The 27,055-nt window shown below is 37.2% G+C and overlaps 1 long non-coding RNA gene across 1 annotated transcript; it reads right to left on the reverse strand.

Annotated features, from left to right (window-relative positions):
• Positions 1-19,770: 19,770 nt before the first annotated feature.
• Positions 19,771-22,778, reverse strand: LOC136830938 (uncharacterized). Its single transcript, XR_010850769.1, has 3 exons — positions 22,396-22,778; positions 22,090-22,185; positions 19,771-20,677 (listed from the first exon to the last, which is right to left on the reverse strand). It is a non-coding gene; the product is annotated as an uncharacterized lncRNA (long non-coding RNA).
• Between the last annotated feature and the right edge of the window lie 4,277 nt (positions 22,779-27,055).

Below are 27,055 nucleotides of genomic sequence, written 5' to 3' on the forward strand. Positions count from 1 at the left end.
ACCGGAGGATACAGCACACTGACACGTGTCAGCAACGTCTATATAAAGTGCACAGTTTATATCCTTACCGGCTATCAAAAAGGTTTCAGGCGTTTTCACGACTCCGGAGGTTGGCAGGACGAAGGCACACAGGACGAGGAGGAAGAGACAGACTGTCCTTCCTCTCGTCTTGTGTGCCTTCGTCTTGCCAGCCTCAGGTCTGGTGAAAAGCCACCTGAAACCTCACAGCTCAACCGTGAAGTCAAGCTATTGCGCCGTTGCTGACACTGTCGGTGTCATCTGTTTACTCGTGACAACAGTTCAGTCATGTCTACACAGGTGTGGCGATCAGCTGTTCGATATCAGTGTTTTGATATATTTAATTAAACAGATTTATTTGTAAGTGGATTAGGATCTTGCCTCCCTTTTGCCTTACTCGGGTTTTCGAAGACTCGCTCAAGATAGATTTTCATTTCCTCTCACCCCACTATACTCGTGTCGTGGCATTGACTCAGTTATCGTCAGGATGACCAATATTTTTTTAATGATAAACAATTAGTTTGTTAACGACCCTCATACTATTCGTTTCTGCTCTGATGCCCTTGTGATAAAATGAAAAGTACTCTGACATATAAATCTTAAAAGCTAATTATTGGACATAAGTTCATTACATATATGTATAATATATGTAACCATGTATATATATATATATATATATATATATATATATATATATATATATGTAACTATATATACTATATATATATGTATAACTATCTTCATATATATTATATATCTTTATATATATATATATGTATATGTATATATGTATGTGTGTGTGTGTGTGTGTATGTCTCTTCTCTCTTTTGCTATGATATAAACTTAACATTCCCCCATTTAATTGCCCTTACATTACATTCGTAATTATATATATATATATATATATATATATATATGTATATATATATATACACACACACACACACACACACACACACACATATGTATATATATATATATATATATATATATATATATATATGTATTATTGATATGTGTGTATGTGTGTAACAATGCTGAATGAATAAAAATTTCATGACTGAGCGACATTTTAATACGACAATGTTAACGATACCAAGCGCACAAAATCAACACAGAAAATAATGATACGAAGCAACCTCTGATTCGTAAATAGTTTATAAATTCTGTAAATCTCGAGGCGTCGTCGCCAAATGTTAGAAAACAGGCGCAACACTCTCCCCGAAAGGAATGTCTCGGGATGTTTGCTCTGACAGACTACAGCTGCTCCCCATGTACCAGGTATTTGACCACTGCGTATCGACTCCAATGTTGATTTCCAGCTACGAACAAAGATTGAAATAATGTAACAACGAATTTTCAACTATTATGAATACTCGATGATAACTGGTAGGTCTGAATATACTTTCACCAGAACAAGCGTGTTGAATCTATTTCATAAAGATGTTTTCCACCGTCGTTTTATGACTGAATATTTCACACCGTAATTCTTGATGTTTGCATTTATTCAGCATGTTACTCTTTATGGTTTACAGTTTTGTTCAACTGGCGACTACGGAACGATCTTTTCCTGTCACGCCCAGTTTATGACACTCTTCTTATCGAACTACAGTATATCATGTTTCCAGTAAGAAAAAACTGTATCATCATTTGCTGCACTGGCTCCAGAAGTCCTGACCAGAAAGTAAGCTTTTCAAGGGATTGACAAACATTTCAGGTGTGTTCGACCTTGACCCAGAGCCCATACTGAATGACTGAAAACAGAGAGCTGCACAATGAGCATGAAGAGAGAAAGAAGAGAGAGAAGAGAAGAGAAGAGAAGCATTTTAAGAGTTTCCCAATGATACTGTCAGCAGCAATATTGCTACTCAAAGGTGAAATGGTGAAAACTAGGTAGAGGAATTTCAGCGGGTTCAGGACACACACAGGCCTGCAGATTTCCATTGGCTGTCGACATGAAGCTTTGTTGCTGTCATTGTTTATTTTTGGTGATTTATGTTTGTTTTGGCTCAATGTTCTGTACTGAATCATCAGCGAATGTTGATCGTGTGTAATACATTTGTCAATTGACTGTTTAGTAATCTATCATCTGAAATCATATGCGTACTATTACCATCTGTTAGAAATTGTTTATGAGTAAATCAGCTGCTTGATAGTTAGTGCTGCTCTTGCTAAACTCTTAAAATAGTTTGCCCAGCATTTCATGTCGTAATGCGTGCCGTAGACACGACAAGCTTTAAATGTAGGGTTTGTTTCAGCAACTTTGCAGGCCCCAAATAGCAATACAATGAAAAAGAATGCTGTTGTAACGCTCTTCAATTACATACGGTGTCAAGAAGTGACTGCTTATCAGTATATTGGAATTATTAAAGCACGGTGGCTGCTGTACGGCTTGAAAATGTGCTCGTTCGACTGCGGTTCATGTGAACTCAAGAGATAACTCGGGTGAGCACGTTTCGGGGAAGAAAGCAGTAAGCGAAACGACACGGTGGTCAGTATAATTCTCGATTTTCGTTATCAGTGAATATAAATATTCTTGCGAATTCATTTTTGTTATTAATAGCAATTGCACAAGCTGACATGCTATAAATCAGAGACTAAAGCTAATCCTTTTAGTTGTAGTTTACTGACAATTTAGCTGACCATTATTGCCGATGCGCGATTACTGCTGGCCACGAGTTCTTATAGATTTTTTTTTGCAATATGCTTTCATGTTTTTAGTTTCCTTCCACCTACCCCCATCAGTCTCCTGAACGACAGAAAATGAGTACCTGAGCTCAAGCATATTGTTTTGAGCGACCTATTAGCGGTCTCGTATCTTCTTGTTGAGTGATATTAAGACGATGTTAATTGTATTAACCTATAAGAATTCCGTAAAATAACGCTTCTGTTATTTTCATGGATGATATCATTAATGAAAAAATGTTGGTGGCATGGATCGAATCCTGCTATTCATTGCCATCACCGAGTATTCGACGTGACGTTTCACGTCTCACGACCACCGACACATACTGCGATGACCCAGCAAGTGACGGCGCAGAAACAAAGTGTAATAACTTTCCCAGTGCGAAGCAAACTGTAAGTATGCAAATGAAGTGGGCAAGGTAATTTTGTGGGCATTCTAACTGCGTCAACGAGCTGGGTGTTTCTCTGTGCTCTGAAGACTATTTCGATGCAGTTGCTGTTCTAACAATTTTTGCTATGGCTGAGCTGAATTGACGACTATAAGGGTGGTCGTTCTCTTTTGACAATACGTATTGGCCGAAAATCCTTCAGGCGAAGAAGTTTCTCAGTGTTTTGATGCCGCTATTCGCGGTATTTTGCACCATCACGACTGTACATCATGTTTTGAGTGAAGCTTCATTGCGCATCCGCAAATCCCGTGTCGACGTACACCCATCCTGCTGTGGAGAAGGCTTGTTTACAAGTCTGGCACGAGCATACGGCGGCAATATTTCAAGTAATCTAGTATCGGGTAATTTGATTGACCAAGTAGAAGGAGGAGTCTGTGACTAGCTTTTGGATAAACTGTAAAGCAATGGCTGTCGGCTTCTGTAGTTGTCAAAAGAACATTGAAGACTATTCTTTAACACTAACGATACACATTGAAAGCCATTTGACATCGAGAAATTCCTTTTGCATTGAAGTTGTATCTTCTTGTTGTACTTTACATACAACGTGTCCCACAGTCTTCGTCGCTGCTTTTGTGCCCAGTAATTCTACGGCACATTGTGTGCGTGCTGGCACCTGTGTCTTGTGAGATCCTAAGCCATTGCTAACAGAAATATTCTTTTTCAAACTTTCTAGCAGTCACTGGTGTTTGTCTGTTGAGCAAACATTGATATTTTATATAATATCTTTGGTGTTGTTATGTTAACAGCTTCTTCAGACTGTTAAACATCCAGAGCTGAGCCTCCCGCTTTCTTTCGCTGTAACAGCTGCTTGCGAAGGCTTCCAGCTAGCAGGCATTGATGGCTGCTTAACAAATTGGCACTGCACTCACTGATTTCTTAAGTTTGATATATTTCATCTTCTTCTCTACATGAAAGTATTCTGCACGACTGAATGGTCTCGAACTACTACTGTTCACCGCAGTTCCTGTGACACTCTATTGTAGCAGTGTAACTGCTCTATTCAACACCTTTCATTGCGGAGTGCCAATCGACCAATGAGCTTTCTCACTATTGTGACATTGCCTTCACCATCAACTGGTCGCTGCTGACGCTGGCGATGATAATGGTGCATGTTTGAAAAGCTCCCCGCTGTGGTCGCTTTGGGATCTCATTGAGCTTGTAACGATCGATGTCTTTCGACTGAAGACAATGCCGAAGCTGTGCCCTGCAAGCTCGTCATCTTCACCGCAAGCGCGACCCGTGTTTTATGGGTTCTGGTCGGTAATAAACGGCCGCAACGAATGTTGTAGTGAAATGCTCGAACTATAAAGAGTCGGTAGTGGCGCTTGCCAGAAGAAGCGTGATGGAAAAATTCGCAATCGACGCGAACCATATCATTGAAACTACATTCAAGAAGGTGAGAATTTTTCCAACCAATGATGCGGAGGAGAGACGCCGGTTTTATCGTCAAGCTACTTTGTGGTCTGTACTGGGAGGACGTGCGCTACGAAGGTAAGGTGTGACACCAAGTGCTCTTTGGCCTTATCGTGTAACCATTGGCAGCCTGGTATTGAGCAAGTCGGCTGGACAAGTGCACCGTCGAGTAGCGAAGACAAATCTTACAGTAGAAATGTTTTGCAATACTAAAGCAACCGCCAACAAAGGAACCTCACGTAACGTATAAATAACTTTCATGAAGCCACCCTATGATGGAAGTCACCGAATATCCACAAAGAAAGCTACTTAACAACGGAAGTGTGAATATCGCCGTCGAAACTTAATCTAAACACTCGGCAGAATCGACCGCCGCCTGAAAGTGCGAGAACATTACGACACACAGAGCGAAACAGCAACTGATATTTGACGCCTACTTTTCAGAGCTGTATTGCTGTACGCATATGTAATTCTTCTTAAATATGATATTGCATATGCACTTAAACAATTCTTATACGATATTACGTATTTGTGTTTATCTTTTGCCATCACGAGTACACTTAGTACTACATATAACCTTTTATATATTATTCTTTCGTGAAGATGTAAACGTAATTATAAATCTGGCACTATCAGCAATTTTTATGTGGGTGTATTGCTGTGCAATTTGAATGATATTTCCTCTGCGTAAGGAAAATAAAAAGTTTTCACGTCAAATAATGAGCTGCTCTGTGTTTTAATATCACGATAACGACGCCAACGAACCAAACAACAACAGGTAGTCGCTAACAATTGACGGACGACGAAAAACAAATGGTTACAAAATCTTGCCTACTACTCGGACGACGTATGCAAGCCTGAAAAACACATTTGTCTGCAGAAGCTTTAACTGGTGGCACAAGTTTTGAAGAGCAGTTCCCAAAATGTATGGAATACATATTAGTATTATCGTCGGGGAATACGTGGTATATAATGCTGTTGCGTATATTCTGATCAGTTCAGAAAGTTCTGTTGAAACAACTGTACTCGTCTGCGTATTTGCACTTATGTCTCATTATGCCCTTCGTAGTGTTATTCGCTGCATTATGGTGAAGATAAACGATCTACAAAGCAACCGTGTTGCAAATCGTAATTTACAAAGCAGAACATGTACTTTTAGCGTGGAATTAGAGCTGCGATGCATTATATTGTCGTGATGACTTTAAACTGAGCTGAAACCAGCCAATAGCAACAACGCCAGTAATACAAATGTTGTTCGAGCAATTTGTCGGCAAGACGCTCGGTGTAACAGCCTCGTCCGGGGTTGACCTGCTTCCAGCCGAAGGTAGAGCCATCACCTTCCATTTTTATAAAAGATATGTTTTGAACTAATTCTAACAAGCTAATGCAGTCATGATGATTAGTATAAACCTGCGTTTAGACGAATAAGCTCATAACTGCTTGTATGCCAGAGAATTTCACGGTACCATAAATAAACATTATTGTTATCTTGATTCTCAAGACGAAAGCCGGCAATGGCTCGAGAACTGTGGATTTTAAACATAAATCAGTGCGATATAGTGCGTTAAAGACACAATATGAAAATGAGGAAGAAATAACACAGCATCTTATTTTTACAAAAGTTTGTTTATTTTATTTTTTTACTGTTTATTGTCATTTCTCTGCTGATTCCAAAAAATGTGGTATTTTTCTGTCATCATTTCCTCGTCTTCAGTGTTATGGAACTGACCTTGCTGTTCTGCTACCAATGAATATCTATTTTTACTCTTTGAACAAATCGGTACTAAGTTCTGTATTTTCGGGATGGCTACTAGAGGTGTCGATCGGGTATATATTGGAAAAAACACATGAATTGTGAAGTGCTCAAATTGTGGATGGCAACACGAATATTTCTGAATGTATGGTGTTTCAGGTTAAACTAATGGCCTGCATGTGATGTGGAAGCTGCCATCTGTATCAGGGATTTCGCGACTGTCTGTTCATTATCGCATATATTCCTTCATTGATAATTACTCATCGAGAATATTCCCGGTAACATGATTAATATTAAGCGACATTGCTAACTAAATCATGGTGTGACAAAATTTTCGTAACTGCGTGTTAAACGTACCAACGAACTATCATGGCGGAGAATTGAGTCGTGCCGAGGGCTAAATCTATTTCATTGAAGTGCAGCTCTCTGTTGATAACACTTGCGATGTGCTGACTGGAGTATAAGCTGAATATCCCATGTCAGGAATTCGCATTGTGACTTTAGCTACCAATTCATTTATGCATATAAATCCTTGGTGATAATTACTCCATCGGTATTCCTGAGTAACGTATTGAAATGCTTTGACATTCTTGGCTTCATGTTCTTATGATATATATATATATATATATATATATATATATATATATATATATATATATATATATATATATATATATGTGACATTATTATTGTGTGTGTGTGTATATCCTCGACGTAGGACCTCGCTTTACGTGGTGAAGGCTCTTGAGACTCCTGGGTTTATTGGGAGTCATGTCGACCATGATTTTTGTGAGCCTGCTGTGTATTGGACTGATAAATAGGAAAGGCTATGAACTGAGACGCTTAAGTGAAGGAATTTCATGTTAGAGATCATCAACTACCGGCAAACCTGAGCTATCATTGATAACTCAACGTGAGACTATTCTGTAGCTGAGTAGTTCCAGGGCGAGAGACGTCTCTTACTGGTACCATTGGTGGAAGAATAAACTGCATGACTGATGATATCTTTTGTGTTTTCAGATTAACCCAAGTTTTTTTATATTCGATCTTTATGGGTAGTAGCATTAAAGAAATGGTTACTCTGGACCCTCTGTTTCCTGCCTGCGTTTGAAACTTAGAAATATTCAAATACACTGGAACACTGTTTTCCAACGTGAAACATGAAAAATGCAACTTTCTCTGACAGATTGTCATGACCATTTTGTGTTTAGACATTGTGGTGATGGCTAAGATGTCGTCTGAAGGTCGAGGAAAAATTGCCTGTGCGTAGCCTCAGCAAGAAAGAGAATGAAAAATTAACAGATATCAACAGAAATGAACAACTCTGTACCTCAGCTGTTATAATCTTGCTAAATTCCTACTAGTAGTACCTATTCTGGAACCATTAACTAAAGGCTTACACCTTTAACGTGTTCTACCGACTTTAAGGAGAAATTGCAAACAGGACTCCGACTTATTCATGGTTAGCCTGGACGTCGAATCCCTGTTCACCAATATCCCTGTGGGGAAACAATTCAGATTATTTTAAAAAAGCTTTTTCCTGATGACGATATCTGTTTCATAATTTCAACAAGAATCTTTTTAAACAATGTTTAGAGTTGGCCGTGCTGGACACAGCCTGTATTTTTAATGGCGTTTTGTATAAACAGATGGAAGGGGAGTGGCCATAGGAAGCCCTTTAGGACCTACATTCGCCGGGTCGGGTGCTTTTTGGCGCGGTTTTTGGCGCCGTTTTTTGGGCTCCAGATTTTTGGCGACAAGTTTTTTGGCGCCCACACTTTGGCGCACCAAATTTTTCACCAAAATAAGAATGAAAATATCAAAGAGGATTACATTAAAATAAGAAGAAAATTCAAATCTTTTATTCGTGTCTATAACATACATACAAAAAGAATACATAATAATAATGGTTAAATTAAATAAACATATATATATATATATATATATATATATATATATATATAAATATATAAATATATATATATATATATATAAATATATAAATATATATATATATATATATATATATATATATATATATATATATATATATATATATATATATATATATATATATATATATATATATATATATATATATATATATATATATATATATATATATATATATATATAAACAGGGATTAAACAGTAATTTAATGCATTTCATAATTGTGTGCTAAACCACGCAAGTATTCTAAAGGTTCCTTCTCATTAAACAGGCGCGTAATATTCAAAATTCGCTCATCAGCTTTCACATACTTGAGGAGTTTCTGTCTCAGGCATGACCAGCAACCAATTGTTCATAATATACATCTCGACTCTTTTGAATTTTTCTAAGACCATCAATAAATTTCCATATTACTGGGTGATGGACTCCTAATTCGGCATATATTTTCCTATGTGCTGCCTCTGCATGATTATTAGTTCGGTCACTTCCAGCGATGGTTCGATTGTACTGGTTCCACCCTCTTCTCATTGGTCGTCCGACGTAATTATCCTCAAACCAGTTAAGTAAAGGTTGCAGTTCTTCTGGCAAGTCTTCTGATAGGGCATCAATGTAGTTATCCAAATGAGAACAGGCACGAAGCATAAGGCTATGATCATCTAGCTTTAACGCAAAATCAGAGTTATTATTATATAAAACCTGGAGCCCAATTTGTTTAAGATGTTTATGCACGTTATGAGCTAAATGGAAGAAACATCCTTGTATTATCACTCCTGGAAAGCACTCTTCCATTGCCGAAATAGCTGCTTGTTCAAAGTCACATGATATTGTTGTTGGATTTAGTCCTGGGATTGCGTCATGAACTAACTGAAACATGCGAACATATGTTGCACGCCTTTTATTCGGTAATAAAGCATATAAAACTGGATGAACTCCTCCATGTCTTCTTCCCAGAATAACATATACCTGTGTAAATAATGGAGGAGCTAATTTGAATGTTCCATCACAATACCACACGTCAGAATCTCGTAAAAACACAGTCCAGCTCTGTCTTCCGAAAATTAAAATTCTTTCGTCTGATCGACCACTGTCACCAATTAAAAAAGTTTTCATGCTCACCATTGTTTTCATATAAAGTTTGTATTCATCTGGGATCACTAATTCACAAACATTGACAGGATTAGGAGGAGCGAGGCTCAACTGATTTCTCCTTCTCTTTATTATTTGCTTCATTAAATCTAAATTTGGAAGTGCTCCTTGAGCGGCTTGAGAAATATTCTCTGTACAAGAACTTATAATTACCGAAGGCTGATCTTGGCAGTCTTCAGCCCGACTCTTTAAACTAGTTTTAATAGCAGCTATTGAAGCACCATGAGAATGTTCATTTATTTCATTTATCACTTCATTGTCTTGAGTGTGGATACGGGCTTTGCACTCATTCTTATTTTCACATCTCCAAAACTTTGTACTAGGGTCCTTCTTGCTATGCTTATCGAACACATAAAGATATCCATTATGCGAATATTTGGGTTTATTTTTCTTACTTAGAATAAGTTCAGCCATTTCTGTAGATGGGTTCAACTCAGCTATTCTTAAATTTTAACATGTAGGCGGTAGTAAAAAGCTGTTTCTGTACTGTGGAAATTGCTGTCAAGTTAAAGAGAAACAGATAGATAGATAAGCAGTTAAAGAGAAACAGATAGATAGGCAGTTACAGAGAAACAGATAAATAAGCAGTTAGTAGTAACAGGCAATTTCTATACTCTCAGAATATTTTAACCTGAGAGAGAGAGAGAGAGAGAGAGAGAGAGAGAGAGAGAGAGAGAGAGAGAGAGAGAGAGAGAGAGAGAGAGAGAGAGAGAATTATTTTCTTATTTTGGCGCCAAAAAATCGTCTTAAAAAAACTCGTCGCCAAAAACCCTGGAGCCCAAAAAACGGCGCCAAATAGAACCATTCCGACATTCGCCAACATTTTTATGAACTCTCTGGAAGAGCGCATAATGGACGCCTGCCCCTTGTCCTTCCTCCCTTTACTTTATAAACGTTATGTTGATGACACGTTTGTCTTGTTTAAACGAGATTTTAATGCAGACTCTTTCTTGGACGTCGTTAATACCCAACACCCTAACGTAAAATTTACGCTAGAAAAAGAATCTAACAGCAAGCTCCCATTTTTGGACGTTCTTGTTTCCAGGACGTTCTTGTTTCTACACTGGAATATATCGTAAAGGCACGTTTACGGGTCTGGGTATGAATTTTTATAGCTCTTGTTATTTCAGTTTGAAATTAAATGGTCTTTCTACCCTCCTCCACAGGGCTTTTACTCTGTCATCTAATGGCTGACTTTTCATGACGAAATAACAACTCTTACTAATTATTTGAGGAACAACTGTTTTCCATCTAAACTATTTTTTAAACAGTTAGTTAGTATGTTGAATAAAAAGATGACGCCACCTACTCTATATTACACTGTCCCTAAAATGAATTTGTACGCAGCGTTCCCTATATGCAAGATGATTCTTTCAGAAAGAAATATCTAAACATCATTCAAAAGGAATTACCGGCCCTTAACCTCAAACTCATTCCGAAGAACCCCCGAACAGTTGGCTCTCTCTTCAGGTTCAAAGACAAGCTCAGTCCTTTATTTACGTCCAACGTTATATATAAGTACAAGTGCCCCAGATGTAGTCAGGGGATCTATGTCGGATGTACTAAGAAGCTGTTGCGAGTACTCATTGATGCTCATAGAGGAGTCAGCTTCAGAACCGGGAGTAGATTGTCCAGCCCTGAGCAGCCTAATACCAGGAATCATTCCAAGATATGTAAAACTTTTATAGAAAATAAAGACTTTTCAATGATAGGACAGGTACAAAAAGAAAATTATTTAACAATGCTTGAATCTGTTATTATCAAATTGCCTGTACCACTGTTAAGCTCCCAAACATTGTCCACACAATTGTTTATTGCCTGATGGTCTTGTTGAGCTGCTTCTTCTCTCTCTCTCTCTCTCTCTCTCTCTCTCTCTCTCTCTCTCTCTCTCTCTCTCTCTCTCTCTCTCTTCTAATCTCTCTCTTAGTTTAATACTCATGTTTGTAATTTGCAGTACAGTAGTTGTTTTTAGCTTCCTTCTGGGTAGGCTGTCACCAGCCTTTTGCTTTTTCCTTTAGAATAGGTTTTAGTCATTTTATTCTGAATGCTTTATTGTAATTCTAATTTTATTAGTTTACTGACTGCCATGTTCGCTGTTTGCAGCCTAGAAAATGCAACTATGAGGGGTTGTGAAACGTCGGCATATTATAGTAAAATTCATATGGATAGTGCCTTTCCCTGACCCGCCTTGGATTATAAATATGTATGTGTATATATTGTGTGTATATATACAAGTGTGTAAGAGCCTTTAAATTAAAGTCTTCTTCGTTAAATTTTCTACCAAAAGTCTGTTCCATAAAGCAGCCTAATAATTTGGATATATCAAATGTTTTGACATACTGGTGTCATTAAGATAGTTTAAATGAATAGTATAGTATTGCTAGCATTGTCTAAAGCCATTGAATAGAATATATATATTATATATATATATATATATATATATATATATATATATATATATATATATATATATATATATATATATATATATATATATAAATACATGATTTCAGACTAGTAGCTTTAAAGATAAAATTTCACCCCTAAATTTCTTTTTTTCTAGAAAAAATTTGTACCTAAACTCCATCGTGATAGAAATCCCACGCTATTCATTTCGTTACGCCCACCACAGTGAATCCACACTGAACTGCATTTGTAATTCAGTCCCGTGAGATGCCTGCCTTGTATACGGATTATTCATGTTTCATTTCATTTTAACTATGATTCATATGATATTTGCATCCATGTAAAATGCAAGGGAACCGGAGCGGTATGTAGAAGGAATAAGTTATATTATTGCAGTTCCCAGATGGAAAATACCGGAGTAGGAGTTCGAATCAGCAGTGCGGAGAAAGAAAAACAGGTGGAAATAAATAAAAGAGTTAGTAACAGGTTTTTTTGAGTAGTATTACTAGTCGGGAAGGAAGGTATTTCTGATGTAAGGGAAGCATACTCACTTGAGATGAGTTGTCAGAAGCAAGAGAAGGGAATATTAAGGAGGTACTGCAAACAAAATTCAGGATGGTAAAGGAGGGAAAGGAAATAATTGCAGCTGCAGAAATGGGTGGCAGAGTTAGCCAGAGTAAAAATGGATCTGAAGAGGTTCTTGGTGACCAGGGATTTGGAGTAAGGAATGAAGATGGAGAATGTTCTAGAAATGGCACAGAGTTTTGCATTGCCTACATGAACATCTGGTTTTGGAAGGCAGATCGTCATTTAGCAACATATGGGAATAGTGGAACAGAGAGCAAACCGTATGGCTGGGAGGGAAGACAAAAGCATTGTAGTAAATTGTAAGGTAGTTCTTGGAGAGATGCATGAAGCAAAATACGTTGCTATTAATGGATATCAAGATTAGAGGAACCCCAAGAAAAAATCTGCCTCCGTTCTTATTCTTATTCCTGTTCCTACGCTTTGCCCCTTCTTTTGTATCCCTGACCTCCATATCTGTCTCTTGTGGCATCAGGCAAAAAGTAGGGACAAGCCAGCGAACCTCCAACACCGGTAGTTGAGCAAACTCACCGGTAGTGCCCGGCGTTGGGAAGCCTGACACGGAGCGACGATGCTGTCAGTTACAAGAACAATATGCAATGAGTGTATGTACACACTTGTGTACAGTGATGGCCCGACTGGGGAGGTGGCGGTTACCCCCCTGAAATGGATAGTATTTGTTGTTTAAATACACACCTGTATATGTGTGTATGCATATATATATATATATATATATATATATATATATATATATATATATATATATATATATATATATATTATATATATATATATGTATATATGTATACATGTATATTCTTATTTCAGGGGAGTCTAAGCCAAACAGTCTTATAGTAGGATGTATGGATAGGAAGAACAGTCAGCTCATCATTAACAAATTTATTAATAGCTGCGCTTCGGGATCACCCATATCCCATCTTTTCTGGCTAAAAAGATACAAAAAACACTAATTAAAACTTAAAACAGAGCTTACAAAATTAAAATGCTTTAAAGACTGAAAATGACAAGACAAAACAATGAGAAAGAATACCCTCAAGGTAAAGTCCAGAAGTAAACTTGCATCAGTAAACAAGGTTGGGAGGGGAATTAGGTATTAGGTATAAGGGGGTTGAAATTAAATGATTATTGATTGAACAATTTTCTTGATAACCAAGGATTCTAAAATATTAAGGAGGTGTTCCTTCTGCGTCGTGGTCACTTTTTCAAAGTTTTTATAGTTTATTGGGTTTTTACAAATTAATGAATGATTCCTAATGTTGGACATTTCAGGTTTTGCTAGCCTAAGACCAGTACGATAACAACCGGCGCGTACTTCCGACATAAATCTGTTGCGGACTGCAACAGCAAGTATACTTGTACACCACGCCCAACTGCACCAATGGAGGGAGTCGCTCCTGTGTCTAAAAAGGCTACCAAGACTTTTGGGGTTCTTCAAAATTAAGTTGACCTTGACAGCTGGGAAGTGTTTGGTTATAATCTGCTTCAGATGTCGTAAAAAAATCACCATTATGTACAAAAGGAAAGGAAAAGTAGTATTCCAATTTGGGAATATCGAAGGAAGGAGAGGGAGGGCTAAAATGGTTATTTAAAATGTGCTTTATTTTATGTTGGAATAAAGTCAAGGGAAAACAATTTTGTTGAAAATATTTTTGTAAGAAGGAAATTTCGTTTTGGAAGGAGGACCAATCAGAAGAAAGTGAAAGGTCTCTATGGATAAGGATGGTTAAGGAATTTAGTTTGAAATTAAATGCACAGAAGCTATAAAAATTAAGGCCCAAACCTGTAAAAGTAAGTTTTCTATAAATACTAACTTTGAAACCTTCAGAAGATCGGGAAACTTCAGTGTCTAGAAAGGGGAGTTTATTATTATTTTCTTTTTTCTAGCGTATTGTTGTGTAAACTATTTGCATAATCTAAAAAGGAGTCTGCGTGGTGTGGGTGTTTGAAAAGGACAAAGGTGCCATCAACGTAGCGTCTGTAGTAAAGGGGTTTAAAATCAGGACGACAGCTGTCCAGCAGCTGACCTTCAAGATGGCACATAAACATATCGGCCATAGTGCAACTCAAAGGACTCCCTATACCAACACCATCCGTCTGTATATATACTTTATCATTAAAGACGAAAGCTGTGTCCTTCACAGCAAGTTCCAACAATTTTCTAAAATCTGATGAACTAAAATTATTACAAGTGGAGTCAGAAGTGGGGAACAACCGATCAATAACTATTTGTATGGTCTCATTCACAGGGATGTTAGATTCAACGTCTAAACTAGCCATGTACAAGTCAGAATCTTGCAGTATAATATTTTCTTTGAATTTTAAGAAGTTAGACAAGTTATTTGGATTCTTTGTAAGTGGTTCAAGCAAGGTGGTTAGGAATTTGGCTATTTTGTAATTAGGTGTGGTATATGATGATAGAATGGGTCTTAGGGGGATATTAGATTTGTGGATTTTTGGCAGTCCATACATGACTCCAAAACTGGACCCCGTCACCACTTTTAATAATTTTATTTCATCAGATTTTAGAAAATTGTTGGAACTTGCTGTGAAGGACACAGCTTTCGTCTTTAATGATAAAGTATACATGCAGACGGATGGTGTTGGTATGGGGAGTCCTCTGAGTTGCACTATGGCTGATTTCACCTACAGGCAAGTGTGGACATAATAATTATGCCAAGGGGGTGGAGCTGGCTGAAGGACCGACGCATCCGGACGATAACCGATCGTGTGGACAAGGCCTTCAATGCCGCCTGAAATGCCATAGATAAGATATTAGAATTTAGGCCATAGGCCAAGCCCTGGGACCTGTGAGGTCATTCAGCGCTGCAAGAGAAATTGGCAGTCAGTAAGGTGGTTTGAAAGGTGTAACAGAAGGGAAACCTTGTAGTTGCACTAGGAAACAATTTTTAGAGAGGGTGGAAAGTCAGAATGAATTTGAACGGAGGTACAGTAAAAGAAATGAGAGAGGTTGCAGCTAAGGGCCGAAGGGACCCTGCAAAGAACCTTGAGTAATGCCTACAGTGTACCACGTGAGGTGCACTGACAGCGCTACCCCCCTACGGGGCCTAGATGCTATGAGGTCACACGGCTCCCTACCAGAAGGATTTCATTATAAACAAACCCCATCATTCCCAAGTGTTGAGCGCAATCACGTATATTGCTGCTCGCTCATTTATAGCTTATGCTTGTTGAATTGGAATTGGAATATAGAATTTAGGCCAAAGGCCAAGCCTTGGCAACTATGAGGTCATTCAGCAGTGAAACGGAAATTGACAGTCGGTAAGAAGTCTTGAAAGGTGTAACAGGAGGAAAACCTCAAAGCAGTTGCACTATGAAACAGTTATTAGGAGAGGGTGGAAAGTAAGATGGAAGAAAGAGAATATGAACGGAGGTACAGTGAAAGGGCTTGCAGCTGGGGGCCGAAATGTTTATACTTGTTGATGTTATTCCTCGGTCTAAGCAATTTGTTTTCGCGCCTCACTTCCTCGCCCTAACTCCTGGTCTGTCCTCCTCGGCCGAAGCAATTCTTCATTGAGTCTGCCGTCCTCAGCTTAAGCAATTCCTTAACTCTCCCGTAGGTGGATAGTGCCGTCGGTGCACCTCACGTGGTGCACTGTAGGCATTACTTAAGGTTCTTTGCATCGTCCCTTCGGCTCGAAGCTGCTATCTCTTTCATTCCCCTTTCTCTGCCTCCCTTCATGTTCTCTTTCTTCCCTCTGACTTTCTGCCCTCTTTAACAATTGTTTCTCAGTGCAGCTGCAAGCTTTTCCTCCCGTTACATTTTTCAGACCTTCTTACTGTCAATTTCCCTTTCAGCGCTAAATGACCTCATAGGTCCCAGCGCTTGGCTTTTGGCCTAAACTATATTCCAATTCCAGTTCCAGTTCCTCAAGTCTTTCTTCTCCTTCCGACTTTTCCCCTCAAAGAACGTATTTACGATGAAGCTTGCTTAGCAAAATCTATTGCCGTTTATAGCACGACCCATATTAAACGACGACACGATTTGCGTCAAAACAGACTGAGCAGCATCCCGAGACGTGTCTTCGTAAAGAACCCCTTAGTGGCGTTTACCTTTTTAAAAAAAACTAAGACAATCATCCTGGTAAGTAACCGCCATAATTTTAGAGTTGCTTCTTTCACTATAATGCTTATTGTTCGTGCCTGGTACCAGTGTCTCAGATTCGTTTCTTTACAGTTAACTAAAGGTATTTAGAAGGTAATACCATTTTACCACAACCATTCTGTTCTAGAGCAACCAGTTTATTAAAAGCCGTATTGAGAATTCACTTGTAAAATACGGGGCCTATGTACCAATAAGTTTTTATAACCACTATTTTACTTCATCCACTAATTTGCAAATTCCTTCAGGCGTTTACAGTTTTCATCCCCTTAATAAGCAGAAACGACAGCAGTTAAAGAGACCCATTAACACAAATACCATTCCATATGATACATCCACATGAAGCATTCCATATCTCTCCTATTCGGTGTCAAATTCATAAACTCACTAAGCCAATAGTATCTGTAATAGTTACTATCCTAAACAACCATTCCTCAGAATTATTAGTCTTTAAATTGGTTTCATGGATAGAATAGGATAGAATATAGCATTTAAGCCCAAGAATAGAATATAGCAAATAAGGCAAAGCGCTGGGACCTATGAGGTCATTCAGCGCTGAAAGGGAAAATTGAGAGTAGAAAGGTTTGAAAGGTGTAACAGGAGAAAAATCTCGGAGTTGCGATATGAAACAATTGATAGGAGAGGGTGGAAAGAAAGATATAAGAGAATACGTACGTAGGTACAGTAAAAGGAATGCAAGGGGTTGTAGCTAGGGGACGAAGGGACGCTGCAAAGGACATTAAGTAATCCTACAGTGCACCGCATGAGGTGCACTGGCGGCACTACTACCCTACGGGGGTCTCATGCATAGTTGTCAAAATAAATGGTCATTACCCTATACTAGTGACGTATTAAACAGAATGGTATATGAAATTGGGCAAAAAGCAAAGCGCTGGGACCTATGAGGTTATTCAGAATCGATGTGGCCTATTAAACGAAAATCGTTAAAACAAATTAAATGTTTTTGGTAAAAGAAACTTTGCATCTCAAGGCCTTGTGAGGTCAACCAAATCTGTTTGACAAACGACCTCCCCCCCCCAATAAAAACGTCGCGCAATAAAAAAAAATTATAACCTGTAACTTAGAATTCTTTTCACCTGCGTTAAATCCTACATTTAACCATATACCTTAACTTCAATATTTCAGATTTTTTTTTATGTATAACAAAATTCTTTTCTCCTGCGTCAAATCCTATCTTTAGCCACGTAGCTTAGGACCTTTGTCCATGGAAGTGTAGCTGACCATCACATTATCAAATTTTCATTTCACCAATGAATGGAAATAATTTCTTTGTAAGAGCTCCATGAAACAAGTAATTTGATATTTAGTTTTACCTTCTAATTACACATTGTTCTAAAGTAGTAAAATTACGTAATTTACTTAATTTTCTGCTCCCAATAAATTTAACGGCGCTCTTGGTACTGAACATTTATTCGTTAATATGCATTTTATTAATTAATATCCATTTATTCATTAGTATGGAGTCAGTTTGCAGCTCGTTGCGACACAAATTAGCTAAGGGCGTTTGGATCGTCACATCCAATACCCAAACCACATTTGTTTAAAATTTGGTATAGGCCTTTCACATGTGTATTCACTCACACGTGAATACTGTTAAACAGTCTGGTATATTTCTAAATTAAGTAGTTTTTACCTTCAACATCTGTAATTGTATGGATGATAAACCAGATTCCACATACTTTGTTTTCCCCCCTATAAAAATACCGAGAAAGTAGTCAAGCACTGAAAACTAAAGACCCATTATTTATTAATTAAAAAACCAGTTATAATACACAAGCAAAAGGAAGGGTGACGAATGCAGAATATCCGAGGAACCTAACTTGCAAACCTATCAGGATTTTAATGAAAAGCGCAGCATAGAAAATTTAGAAATTGATTGAATAGAAGCCTACAACTATCTTGCCGACATCTTGGATCCCTAGAAAAATTAGCCTAACACTGAAAGGTTCGTAAATTTTCTGCACATTTTCTTGAATTCAGGCTCCTCCTGCAAGTTGTGGCCTGCAACAGAAAAACAACGGCAGCAGAAAATGTTCTTACGGCAGTTACTCGGCAACTCCGTAAAGGGAACGTTAACTCTAATGTTTCTTGAAAAAGGTACGATATCTTTTACTTTAAGGATAATTAGCTTATAAAAACCACGAGTTACGTTTCTCCAGCCAATGCCGGAAAAAGGTTATTACCCACTCATAACTTGTAACCATCTGGAGTAAGATTATCTCGTACATTTTATACCAGAATTATGCATTAAGGCTGTATAACAAACATACATACTTTACAGCGTTACTCTGCGTCTGATGCCATTTAAAGTTAGACATTTTCACTATACGTAGAAACCACTCAAAATTAGTATATTGACACTCAGAAAATGCACAATTCTAAAAATCACCAAAACCAAAATTAAGATGACCCACATACTATGATCAAAGACGTAAGCGTAAAGAGATACCTTTGATCTTTCAAGAATTCAGGTAAAAGTTAAAGAAACCGCTGAACTTTGAAATAAAGCAACGAAGGAAGTTGTGTAATGTGAGCTCTCGTTAGGGAGGAAATGATTACATCATAGATCAGTTTTGCCACTAATTATCAAAAGACTCAACAGCTCCTACCTTAGTATACTGTAGTTAGAAATGCATGTTGGTACATGCATTAACTGCCTGATGACCTTTAAAACATTTCAGGTGCCATATAGCAAATACGACCAAATACCTGATTGCCATGGATAGTTTGGCGAACAATGGCATTCATTACAGCATCGTTTTCACTAAAATAATGGGTACCAACAATTGCATCCAACTCTGATAGTATCTGAACCTCATTATGTTAATGCGTATTCCACATACCCAAAGCCTTGTTGATGAATACCATTGGAAACTCATGCCTTATGGAAAGCATTCCAAACTTACTGATTGTGTTCATGAACAGTTCCACAACGCACTGTTCAAGGAGCGTCACAATTCCCACTTGTGTTATGACAGCCCCACAAGCACTGCCCTTATTCAAGGGTAGTATGACTATCTCAGTGCCTTGTGATCATGAACAGCATCATAATCATTGTGCCGATAGTACCTTTTTCTGTGCTCACGGATAGCCTAATACTCATTTGACAGGGCTCATTGAAAATAAATTCATTGACCACGTTCATGGAAGGCATCATGGATGGCATCACAAAATTGTCAACAGGAATCGTGGGTAACATCACAAAACTATTGACAGTATTCAGGAGTTACATTACAAACTTCTTGCTTGCGCATGAGTATCGAACTTATTGCCTGTGTTTATGAGTAACTCGTTGCTTTGTGTACGTAGATTAACACTCATTGTGTTCAGAATAACACTGTCCATAGAGAAAAACTTACTGCGTGTGTTTATAGAACAAACTCATTGCATGTGTTTTCCTGTAACCATAGAGTAACTGATACCAGGACAACTCATTCTCGGAAAACTCATATCGCCAAGTCACACCTGGACAGTTGATATCTAGGACAACTGATAAATAGGACAACTCATAACAAGTATAAAGCTTTAAATTTTGAAAGAAAAATCAAGAAAAATCTTAGAAGAAACTTTATTTTTGGGGGACAATGAAAACTAAAAACATTAAAGACTCAATATAAAACTAATTTACTAAAACTTGCAGATTATATGCCACAGCTTTTAAGAGATTTTCTGGCAAGGATCATACTTTAAGTTATCAGTCGCTTGTTGCACTCTTCGTAAACCTTTTTTGAAGCAACTTTCACTCACCATTCCAAATTACAAATCAATTTTTTTTTCTGATGGAATAGGGGGAGCACTATTATTCTGGTGTCGCCACCGACGAATACTTCGTGATAAACTATGTTGCTGGCAGTCCAGCCAACGCTTCATCTTGTAGAGAAGAACCTTCTGTCGCAATCACAATTCTCGCGGTCTCTGTGATGGAAAGGCTTTGGCTTTTATAGAACCGAGGACAATTCTGTATTTCACTTTACTAATATCTGCGCTGTGAAAGTGTTTCCCTGTTGAAGACACTTTCTAATGGGTCCTCCTCAGCCATCGTCTGAATGCGCGCTCTGCACATCTTTACTTCACATAGCCAGACTTTTCTTGATTTATCTGCATTCTGCCTGTGAAAAGTATATACGTAGTTAACATCCGCAAGCTTATTGGCTCCTTGCTGAGATTTTATATACGGTATTATGAGGTCTAAAGAAATTTTCAAAACAGTTGAAAAGTTCACTAGTACAAAACCAACTTAAGTACAAAAAAAAAAAAAAAAAAAAAAAAATTGAAAAGCTATAACGACAGTTAAGAGTTGTTCGCTGGACGAACATTAATCGTTTTGAACTATGAAATTCAAAGGATGCTGGTCAGTAATTAAAGTTAAATGATCACTTATGCCTATTTTCAACCGGGCTTTTAAGTGAAAATTTACCTGTTATGAGTTATCCCATATATCTGTTGTCCTAGATATCAATTATTGTCCAGGTATGAGTTGTTCGCTATGAGTGTTCCGGGAATTTATCCTGGCATCAAGTTGCCCTAGAACCAGTTTCCATACTTAAAAACATTGCTTTCGTGCTGAGTTAACAGGGGCTGGAAGTTCCTAGAGTTACTGACAAACTTCGTAAAACTAAATCTATCTGCTAACAGCAGAAATCCAAACATCACTCTAGACAATCTCTGTCTGGGGAAAAGTTTGCATGGCTTTGATAATTTTCAAGAGACCAGCTACTGGGTAAGCATGCCCTATTATCGTAAATGACCCGTAAATTCAGGGAGCTTCCTATAACACCTATACCAGAAACTCTCGGTTGCAAGAAAGGACAAGTTCGAATCCTCTGAAAATTCCATCAAGTCTAACTCCAACTAACCACAAAACCCGTTTTCAGGAAGCTAAATTTCTGAAATAAAACATACCAAGACGCCAGACCTATACATTAATTTAATTTGTTTTAATGCTGAACATTGTCGTTTGATGGCATAAACATGCTTAATTTCCTCAAACTTCAGGAAGCTTTTGCATACTTAACCAAGTGGGAGGTAGCTAAGCACATTTAAATACCTAATACCTATCTGAACTTAAACGAAAACCAATAGATTAAGGCTATATTTAGCACCTGAAAGAAAAGTTTGATTAGTTAAAACAAAAACCACCCAAGAGTCTGCATAGTAGGTCATACGACCTACTATGCAGAACATGGGTGGCTCCCCCACCCCTCCAGGGGTGTCTCCCCTAAAGGGGTGGAGGATAAAGATATACTGTTCAAGAACAGTATATACAAAATAAAAATTTATTGCAAAAATTGTTGACGTAAATTTATTACACAAATTAAAAAAGTAATTTTATCAAATTAAAATTAAATTTATAAAGTAAATTACAAAAATTTAAAAAATTTGCCAAATTAAAAAAGTTAATTTTACAAAAATTTAAAAATTAAATTTATGACAAAATTAAATCACAAAAATTAAAGCAAATTTATGACAAGTTAAAAAAAGACAAATTAACTAAAACTAAACTTGGCGGAAAATAAAATACCTCCTACATGCCTGTTGCTCAAGAGAGCAGCTGCAGTACGCATGAAGCTTCACCGTTACAACAGGAACTCAAAGTCAAACTCGTATCATCATCATCCTGGAGAAGAAAAAGTTTTAAAGCTGAGAGTAACTTATTCTAAATCTTGTAAATTTTGGGCGTTTCCTCACGTCAGATTATGGATAAACGCCCACAGAAATAGTTATAATGACTGCCAAAGATTTGTACAAGACTAAACACGCAGCAAGATTGGAAAATCCCCAGAACAAATCTACAATATTAGCAATAATACGGTAAAGTTTGTGTCACCTTGTAGAAGCCCGGGGTTTATTATAGCTCGACTAACGGAGTGACAGCCTCGATGGAAATCTCAAGAGCCAACCATAGTCTATTCGCTTGATTTTTTCGTAAAAATTTAAGACCAATTACACTACGATAAATTAAGGAGGAATTGAATACACCACTCTTGATGAAAAGAGAATCACTGACTTAGCAAACAACTGTTAAACGCCTGCCGCCAGAGCGATATTACAGTCGAAGGTCCGAACTCCGAACTGTCAGCACTCGGACGATGCTGTCATTTGCCAAGGACTCTAAAATCTTGTAGTGTCTTGCTTCTTGGAATATGGCCGAATGCGATCTTCGGATATCCTTGAAATCGCTAATTTTGCAAGAATTATTTTCATTTCCTGCTCCCCTTTTTTACTTGTTCTTCTTGGAGGTTTAAAATACAGCACATGATGAATAGGTTTTCCTGAACGTAACTCGTAATTTCTTTTAGGGCTCGCGAAGTAATTTGTAGCATAAGGCTGTCGCATATTTCTTTTCATCACTTTGACGAAATAACTTTAATTCGCGTGGATATTTTTCATAAGGTTATATAATGAAATATTCTATATATACGTATATACATACACACATATACACAATATGTGTGTGTGTGTGTGTTTACCGTATAACTGGATACATTACATAAAGCTTGCTACACTGGTATATGATTCGCAACCAAGTGCAAATGAATATTGCTATAATTAAACGTACTTAGTCGTTGCTTTAGTGCTGTGAAACTAATACCTGAGTTTTTATGCAGGATACTTATGTCGTCTTTTTTAATTACTGAAATATCCAGGCTGCTATTTGTGGCTGCTGTGTTATCTCAGTCTAGGGGTCAACTGCCTCCTTTGAGTAAGCATTGAAAATCCCCGTTTTGGGCATCTGTTTAAAATATTTCTGCTGATTTTTTTGTTTCCCTTTTGTTCACGTACAAAGGTTTAATTCTAATGATATATATATATATATATATATATATATATATATATATATATATATATATATATATATATATATATATATATATATATATATATATATATATATATATATATATATATATATATATATCTATATAACGTATATATATTATCCCATATTTTGTAAAACAAAGGACTACCAACAAGTATAGGTCATCTTTTAATACTGTAGCTGCTATCAAACTGAAGCCACTGTGAATGTTGGGACTTTAAACATACCCTGTTATGCAAAGGTAAACCATCTTGCACAAAGGTAAATGGAATTAAGTGCTGAAGTACAAAATTAAACTTTATTTGCAGATTTAATGAAAACCTCGATCAAAGTTCTGTGCTGCCCTGCCTGTTACTAGGGAAATCGCTTGATTAAGTATTGAGATTTATAATGGGTATCAAGTTTCTACCCGAGTAATGGATTTTACTTTTCTCTTTCATCATAATTTGTTCATGTTATTGCGCGGGTATGGTATCCCCTGTTCCAGTCTTTTCTTGTGGCTGAAAATATTTGTTCTTTGTTTATTTTTTTTGGAAGGTTGACATATATCCTGTAATTTATCAGTGTATTTATGTCTGTAACATCCATTTGTTACTGACAATACCTATGGGATCTTGATCATTACATATACAATAATCTCCTCACTGGGAATACAATGTCCCCAGAACAAGAAGGAAGTGAGTTTTATATGGATCAGTAATCTTCAGTCAAAGCTTAGTCCAATTGACCATTATTGTTTTAACTGTGAGCGCCACAGACCTTATATCTGCAATAAGCATAAATGCTTCCTGATTACGTGAATCTGAGCCTGTGTTTATGCATTCAGAAACGTCCCTAAATACATGGCAGCTGCAATATATTATATATATATGTTTATATGGTCTTAATATATATATATATATAGGTATATATATATATATATATATATATATATATATATATATCATTTATTTGATATATGGGGGAATATATATATGGATTATATATGCACACTAAAACAAAGGGACTACCAACAAGTCGCATAGGTCATGAAATACTGAGCTGCTATCAACTGAGCCACTGTTATGTTGGGATTTCATTAAACATACCTGTTATGCAAAGGTGTGCAGCCTGCAGGGTAAATCCTTAGGTGCTATCAAGTACTTGGATCCTGCCTTCGTTTGTGCCTTTTGTGAGTCAGTTTGTAGCGCCTTTGCCCTTCTTCAAAGTTCTGTGCTCGGCCCCGGTGCGAGGGAATACTTTAATTATAAGGTTGAGGATTATAAGGGCACTCGCTGTCTATACTGACTGAGAAAAGACTCATATAATTCTACTTTTCGCTTTTAACATAATTTATGAGGTTGCAGAGTAAAGCCCTTCGCGTTACCCCTTCCTTTGTATCCCCTGACCTCCATGTCTGTCTCTTGTGGCTGGGCTTTACTGCCCTTTTTTATTTCATCACTTTTTTGGCGGTGACATATATCCTGTAATCCCGACTATCAGCTTTATGTCGATTTTTCCACCACTATATGACCATCTTCAAATATCTTGATGTTAAGTATACAAGAAATATTTTACGTGTATAATTCTCTCTCTCTCTCTCTCTCTCTCTCTCTCTCTCTCTCTCTCTCTCTCTCTCTCTCTCTCTCTCATCAAATACATGTCCCCAGAACGCAAGAAGGAAGTGAGTTTTATATGGATCAGTAATTCAGTCAAAACTTAGTCCAATTGACCATTATTGTTTTAAGGAAGAAGGAGCTAAAAGCGAAAGGAAAGCTACTGTGTGTACATGAAGGAGACCACATCTGCAAGAAGAGCAGCGAACCATCCGGGACGAACGTGAATCTGAGCATCAGTGTTTATGCATTCAGAAACGTCCCCGGGACATGGCAGCTGCAGAAGGCATTGGGAGCTTCCTGTTTCATGTGGTCTTGGGAAAAAAGCCACAGGATGTGACGAAGGTACAACAGAAAAAGACAAAAGTCTCGGCTTCTGAGAAAACGATGTTCATTTGTTTGATAGCAGTGGGGGAATGAATATACCCGATTAAATTTGCATTAACAAATAAGAGACACCAATTCTTTGAATGTTAATTAAAATTTGTAGGGTAACATTAGTGATCATGAATGATTTTTAACGAGACTAATTAGTAAATATTGTTTACATAAACTTCAAGAGATAATAATAATAATAATAATAATAATAATAATAATAATAATAATAATAATAATAATAATAATAATAATAATAATAATAATATTGAATCCTATTTGCTAATACGTATGTGGCAGATGTCGAAAAAAGAACATTCCGTTTCCATCCGAAACCGAAGATATATGTCTGATATATAGACGATGGTACTGACGAAGAAGCCACGCCCCTACAGTATGCCTTGAAGAGGAACTCTAGCCTAAACTTCATTACTGAATGTGGTGTCGAAGGCTGCCTGGAATTCAGACACCAAGAGAAGGACCTTATTCTGAAGGGTCGCTGCAACAGTAAAACTGAGTTAGATTTTTCTCCTATTTTTTGAGAGGACTCATTTCTCTTCTAACATACAAACTGAATAAATGACAACTCTTGGATAAAGCGTCATATGTACACATTACCAAGGGAGGCTGAATGTACGTTAATTATATATATATATATTATATAATATATATATATATATATATATATATATATATATATATATACATATAATATAAACACGGAAATTAGTATAGAAGAAAATAAGTTATTACCAATTTTTCAGTGACCGGACACATCCCAGACAGGTAAGTTTGCTGTTACCTCCTTATTTACAGAGGTATAAGTTAACGATACACCTGAAACCCAGGATGAAACTTTGAATAATTACGATTTCTACTGGTGAAGACACAAAATGAATGCATTAAATTGGTTATTCGAAAAGTTTTCTACTTCTTGGTGGTGTTATCATCATTCAGTCTTTTAATCCTCAATCGGAAACAGAGACAGATAATCCTTTATTAATTTCAAAATAAAGAAATAACAATACGACGAAATCTGTGTCATTTCCGGGACTGCTTCACCCCTACCACGCGCAGTATTCTGGCGCACAGAGATCCAGTTGAGAGAACTTTTTGTTTTGGAAATTTCCCGGGATTCCCAAAGAAAGGTTATCTCGGTCGTCTAAGTTTCATTAACTTTTATGTGTCTTTTTATCATCGAATTTCCATTGGGTTGGGTTTTCTAAGCGCCGTTCTACATTTCGGGTCAGATGATGCTTATGGAGAGGTGGTTGTAGTTTTTCAAGAAAAGAATAAGAGAATTTGTTTTTACTTCTCATAACGTGGTTCGGATTCCCAATGTTAAGTTGGTAAATAATTTTCATTTGGAGAATAATCAGCTCTGGTCTGGTTTATGGTATACTTTTTAGAAAAGATGAAATGGTAATTGTTTTCATTTGGTGAATTCTCTTGCTTTATGGTAGCGATAAAATGGCTGTGTTTAGATGAGATCATTGGTAGGATGATTATTCCTAAGACGTAATGCAATGTTTTGGAGGAATCGATCCTTAATCCTCTACAATTTATTTCCTACCACAATTTGTCTTCAAAAGTTTTCGTTTTATGTGTAATAACTGACTCTGTGGTCCCTCAGGTTGGGATATCAGGTTTGCTTAACAGGTTATTAAGGAACATAAGCTATCATTTTTTATTTCAAT

The sequence above is a fragment of the Macrobrachium rosenbergii genome, chromosome 47 (assembly GCF_040412425.1).
Source record: "Macrobrachium rosenbergii isolate ZJJX-2024 chromosome 47, ASM4041242v1, whole genome shotgun sequence".
Classification (NCBI taxonomy): domain Eukaryota; kingdom Metazoa; phylum Arthropoda; class Malacostraca; order Decapoda; family Palaemonidae; genus Macrobrachium; species Macrobrachium rosenbergii.